This window comes from Eumetopias jubatus, unplaced genomic scaffold, assembly GCF_037043125.1.
Source record: "Eumetopias jubatus isolate StellerSeaLion01/CBP00866 unplaced genomic scaffold, mEumJub1_p1.0 scaffold_2, whole genome shotgun sequence".
Taxonomy (NCBI): Eukaryota; Metazoa; Chordata; class Mammalia; order Carnivora; family Otariidae; genus Eumetopias; species Eumetopias jubatus.
In genome coordinates, this window is record NW_028274808.1 from 105,972,426 (window position 1) to 105,978,232 (window position 5,807).

The 5,807-nt window shown below is 37.3% G+C and overlaps 1 non-coding gene across 1 annotated transcript; it reads right to left on the minus strand.

The window, feature by feature from the left end:
- Positions 1-5,313: 5,313 nt before the first annotated feature.
- On the minus strand, positions 5,314-5,448 carry LOC114196678 (U4 spliceosomal RNA). The gene has a single exon (XR_003606769.1). It is a non-coding gene; the product is annotated as a U4 spliceosomal RNA (small nuclear RNA).
- Positions 5,449-5,807: the final 359 nt, after the last annotated feature.

The following is a 5,807-nucleotide window of genomic DNA, read 5'->3' on the forward strand; positions in this document are numbered from 1 at the left end:
AAACATTATTCTTATTTGACGGCTTGGATAGAATGTTCTTCATTCCTAAATCAGCCAAGGAGAATGTAAAGAGAGAGGACACAGAGAAAGGTAACAAGGAATATTTGGCTCATTACTCCCAAAGTGGATTAGGCAACATTAATCTACCTCTGTACACCTTGTATCTGTTGTGTACAATTGTCTGTTTTTTTAATATAGTAGTGGAAAAGATATTTTTATTGGAGAAAAACCTGGCGGGAGAAAAGAGTGAGTATAAGACAGATGATGACATCTATTTCCTCTGTGGCTCCAGGAAAGAAACTTGAGCAGCTACAATCAAGGGGTACAGGCCGTAGGTTTTCAGGGTTGCGTAGGAAAACTGTGCAAGTCTCTGGCTGCAAGTCCAGCTACTTTGATGTCCAGGTGACCACATAGGATTTTACACTGAGATGAAACCCTTTTCTTCTGCCACAAGGGTGAACTATCCCCAATTCTGATTGTGAGGAAGAGAAATACACAGAGCATTTCAGAGGGGCGACTGGCAGTGGCGAGGCTCCCACAAACAACTGTGTGCGAAGCAGTGGGGGGCAAGTGGGAGCTGAGGGAGTGGTGGGAGCGCAGGGTAATACAGCATGGGGACTACAGTTCAAATTCACGGATGAGTGTGTGCCAAAGGCTCCTCCAAGCACCCCGAAGCAAGAACAAGATGCTGTGGAAGGGAGAGCTGTGCTCACACCATTACCCAGGTCAGGGCTATCAAACTCAAGAGTCATTTGAGTAAAAGGATTTGAGTAAAAGGCTTTGAGGACACAAGTGAAGTTGGAAACTAGAAATCTGCCCCACCTGGCAGAGTTATGTGATTTTCTCCAGGAAATCTCAGCAGCTCAGAAGATGGAGGATGTGATTAGGGCGATCCAGGTTGAGAGTGTGTTCGGATGGAAGTAGGAGAAAGGCAGGATCACAGGGCGATTGAAGATGAGGGTGATAGGAAGTGGCCCAACATGATGATGAAGCTCATTAGGAATGTAAAGCCAAGAAGCACGATATGAAATCTATACATATGAAGAGAGATTTAAGACCTAAGTGAATGAATGGACATATTTAGTGATGATAAGCATTTGTTATTAGAGAGAGGGATTTAGGATGCAGTTCATTTTATGGGTTTATAAATCCTGCCTTTGGCCTCAGGAGGAGTTTGCTGAAGAAAAATCATGGGATATCATTGTTGTAAAAAAATATTAAGAAATTTGTTACTCAGGATAATGAAAATTGTGGAAATGGAGAAAACCAAAATGAGTAGGTCATCACATTCTCTTTGGAATGAAAGGCTATAGCCTGATATTTAGCTGTACTGATTAAGAAAAATAACAATAGTTATTCTTATCCTCAAATCTCTTTCCTTAAAACCAGAAATCTCTCTTTTTGATACACAGCACAGTGCAAATGACTATGTGGTAGGGTGATCAAGGTGCCCAGGATTCTTCCAGATCCTTGGGCCCTGGAAGGATTTGCTGGGAGAGAGAGATGGGAGAGTGAGGAGGTTGGAGGGAGGTATTTCAGAGGCCAGCCCTGGAAGTGGTACACTCAGGTTCACTTCCTTGTCCTGGAACTCAGAAGGCACCATGTAATTGCGTGAGAGCTGGGAATCATACTTTGCGTGCACAGGCAGAAGAGGAGAAATATGAATATTGGTAAACACCAGCATTCTTTGCCACAACAGGTGATGGCAAAAACATTGCTGTGTAGTATGATTTTACAGTGAAGGACAACAATAACAATAAAGGTTGTAGTCTGGAAGTCTAATGTAAATCTGAAAAAATTCTTAGCTTGTCCCCAGACAAGAATTTTGTGAGGAAACTTTCTGATAAAATACTATTCAAATTGTGGGCTCTAAATATAATCTGCAACAACAATGGGGATAGATTAGCATTTTTTAGGTCACAGTATCAAAGTGCGGATTAGTGTCAAGTGATTGAGGAGACTCAGAAGAGGGAAGACTGAACAACTGAACTCTGAAGGACAATGGACAAAGGAAAGAGTCTGTTCTTTGGTATCCCAGGATGACATGGGAAGGAGAGAGTACAATCTGAAAGGGAAAGAGTAGAGAGGTCACATATGCCAAGGATTTCAAGTATAAGTTCAGAGAAATAAATTATTTAATTGTCTGTGAATATTACTGTGAACAGATGTCCCATGTATCAATGGTTAGGAAGACTCAGAAGTCAATCACCAGCAACATTTCTGGTCGTATAATTTCTGTGACAAGAGAATAAAACAATATCTTATTTACTTACATTTAGGAAATATTTAGCTATCACATATCATGATAAATTTTGAGCTACTGATTTTTTATTCTCTCCAGTTTTACTCATTTTTTCAAACAATACATGCCTGTGGCCTCTTGTACTATACTTTGTTTGACCCCGCTGGAGGAAAAAAAAAGTGGGACAGTCTGCTCTCAGAGTATTTAAAATATAGTAGAAATAATCATGGATATACAGGTGAGTGCCACAGATGAAAGAGGTATGCACGAAGAGTTATGTACAAAAATATGGAATAAGAGAAATATGACTTAAATGGATAACATGGACACACACAGTCATGCATACCTCACACACCCACACATTAGGAAACTTGTCTGGCTAGCCAAGAAATATGTGTGTATGTCATGGGATAGTAGGTAAAGAAAGGAAAGAACAGTGCAGAATGACATGTTTCCCCAGTAGTAGTCCTTGCCAGGGAAATATATGAGTTTTACAGAGAAGAAGAAGAGGGAACACCTGAGAAACTGACAGGAAACAAAACTATAGCAGTCAGTACCTACGAGAAAATGAAACACCTTTGGCTCCATGTTAAGGCTTTTGAGCCTATAGGAATCCACTGAAGAAACGTAAACAGAGAAATGGTTTTACCAATGAATGTTATAGGAAGATCACCTTGGCTCTGGTGTGGAGAGAAGCATGAAAATGGGTATGAAATTTATTAGGAAGTTATTCCAGTTGTTCAGGTAAATTGGTAAATCCTAAATGAGGGTAATGACAGGTGAAATTGAGAGAAGAGAACGAATATAAAAGAAACTAAGAATATAGACTCTTTTAACTCTGGGGCTTACTGAAATATAGGATGAGTGAGATCAGAGGGACTGGGAGTGGTCTTGGCTGACTGATTTCATTCACCAAGATAAGGAAAATAGGAGGACAAGAATATATCATAAATATCTTGCTTTGGGATGTCTATGTGTTTGGACTTTTGGTATGGCACTCAACAGAGATGATTTAGTTGTCAATCATAATCTGAGATTTGTCAGCGTTTACATCGTACTAAAAGCCATATTGTTATATGAGGTGACTCAGGAAAATACATATAACAGAAACGAATGCCCAGACTTGGGCATAGAAAGACTTGGGAATAGAAAATGTAAGAGATGACTGAAGGAAGAAAATCATGCGAAGGAATGAAGTAAATGCAGGGGGAAAATCAAACATTATAATCTTAGAGAAATTAGGAGAAAAGCGTTTCAAAACAGAAAAAAATGGTCAACAGCTGCAAATAATGTAGAAAGCTTCAAGAGGTAGGAAAGTGTTGATTCAATTTCATGAGCAGGATGATGAAACCATTAGCTTTTTTTTTTAATATTTTATTTATTTATTTGACAGAGAGAGACACAGCGAGAGAGGGAACACAAGCAGGGGGCGTGGGAGAGGGAGAAGCAGGCTTCCCGCGGAGCAGGGAGCCCGATGCGGGGCTCGATCCCAGGACCCTGGGACCATGACCTGAGCCGAAGGCAGCCGCTTAACTGACAGAGCCACCCAGGTGCCCCTGAAACCATTATCTTAATAATACAAATTGCAGAGACATTACAGAGGTCAGGGTGACGATTTTTTTTTTTTTTTTCAGAAGGAATGCTTCTCTTGGCAATGCTTTTCTTTAGTAATATGTAAACCAGAACTATAGAAAATTTGATCTCATATTTCTTTTGTAAAAGTAATTTGAACATGCTCCTATGCATGTACATTTAATACATAAAGAGCAAAGATACGGTTCAAGATCTTTGTTTAAAAAGCAAAAACAAAAACAGAAAAAAAGTAACAACAATAAAAGAGATACCAAAGAAAGTGTGAGTGGAGCAGCAGAGTATTATCAAGGAGATATTCAATTAAAATTACATCTAGAACCCAAGAGTCAAATATAGTATAGAATATGGAAGTTTCATAATTCTCATAGTTGATTTAATGTTTAGAGAAGATTCAGTGAAGCGATGAAAGCAAGTGATTTTATTGTGGACATAGACTTTAAACAACTGTGCCTTCAAGAGGATATGACTAATTATTTCATAACACAGATTACAAGACTGACTCCCAGGCAAGCCACTATGGTTATAAAGAGACTCTATCTATCCATAAATTGTTTGACGGGTTTTATTTTCCTGAAACTAAATAGTCAAGCTTATTTCTCATATGGCTAAAAGTTTTATTTTTCTCAGCATGGCAAATATGACTACAATAGTGTTCTATATATTGTGTATCTATCATATTCTGAATATTAGCACAAAGATCTTCTAAGTAGGTTTGGAGGTCATTGGCTTATTTTAAATTTTAACTTTCTTAATAACAGCTATATATTTTCTGATGATTAGGATAAAGTAGTGCAGCTTATTATTTTACTTGGTAAAATAAAATATTGAGACTCATCAATTATAATGGGTAAACTGGAATGTATCTGCTTGTGAAAAGGTTTCTCAAGCAATCTCAAGGACAAAAAAAACAAGAAGGAAGTAGTTTGTAAAGAGGGAATGGCAGCCACTTGAGAGAGAGTAACCATTATCATGCCATCTTCACATTTATAATAGCCATGCAAATGAAGATATGTCATAATTACTCATGGACCCTAGAGTTTAGGAAAACAGGTTTTTAAAAATTCAGATACAAGTTATTTATTTTATATCTCTGAAATGGACAATATCTCAGGCAGGCTGGAAAGCACTAAAAAGCCTGTATCTCTCTGTGCAATTATATATAACCTTAGTGTAAAAGAAGAAATGGAGGTGTATTTTAAAAGTTGATACAGCTGCACTTGAGTTATGAGAAAATTAAAGGGTGAGAGAGTATTTACCTAAAATGGAAATGAGGAACATAAAGCATATGAGGAACTCATTACAGAATTTTAAGAATAATATTGGTAGGTCCTAAGCTTCAATAGAACTGATTTTATTATATGTGCATTAATAATTGCTAATAATTGCAAAGATTGCTTTATTAAATATATTTAGAACTAAATGATGTGAGAAAATTGGATCACTGCTTGAGGCTGATGGCTTAATGTTTATGGATAATATTGCAGTTGCAAAATCCACCAGCTCCTACTCCAGTTTTCTCTAGAAAAGAAGATTATTTGGGAAAAGTTTTCGATGAGCAATAATCGTGCCTTGGATAAACCTCATTGGCTACGATACTACCACTGCGCAAAGCTTAGAAAAGAATAATTTTTGAACTGAAAAAGATACAGGAAGGATTTGTAAGAATGAATTGAAATCTAAGATGAAATAGTGATTATAGGATCACCCTAGCTTCCCTTATGAATTCGGTTCTCTTGGCTAAGAATGATTACATCCCATTATACTGAAAGTAGCTGCAAATTAATTGTTTGACCATGGCAAATAATCACTGCGTAATGGTGAAAACGGTAGAAATTACCAGACCACTGAGAGCAGGCAAATGTAATTATTTTAATGTACTTATTTTTATGTTGGTTTAGAAATAGATAATTAATCGAAATTTTAATAAAATGTGATATAACCACTATCAGTCTAGACAGATTCATATTTATAA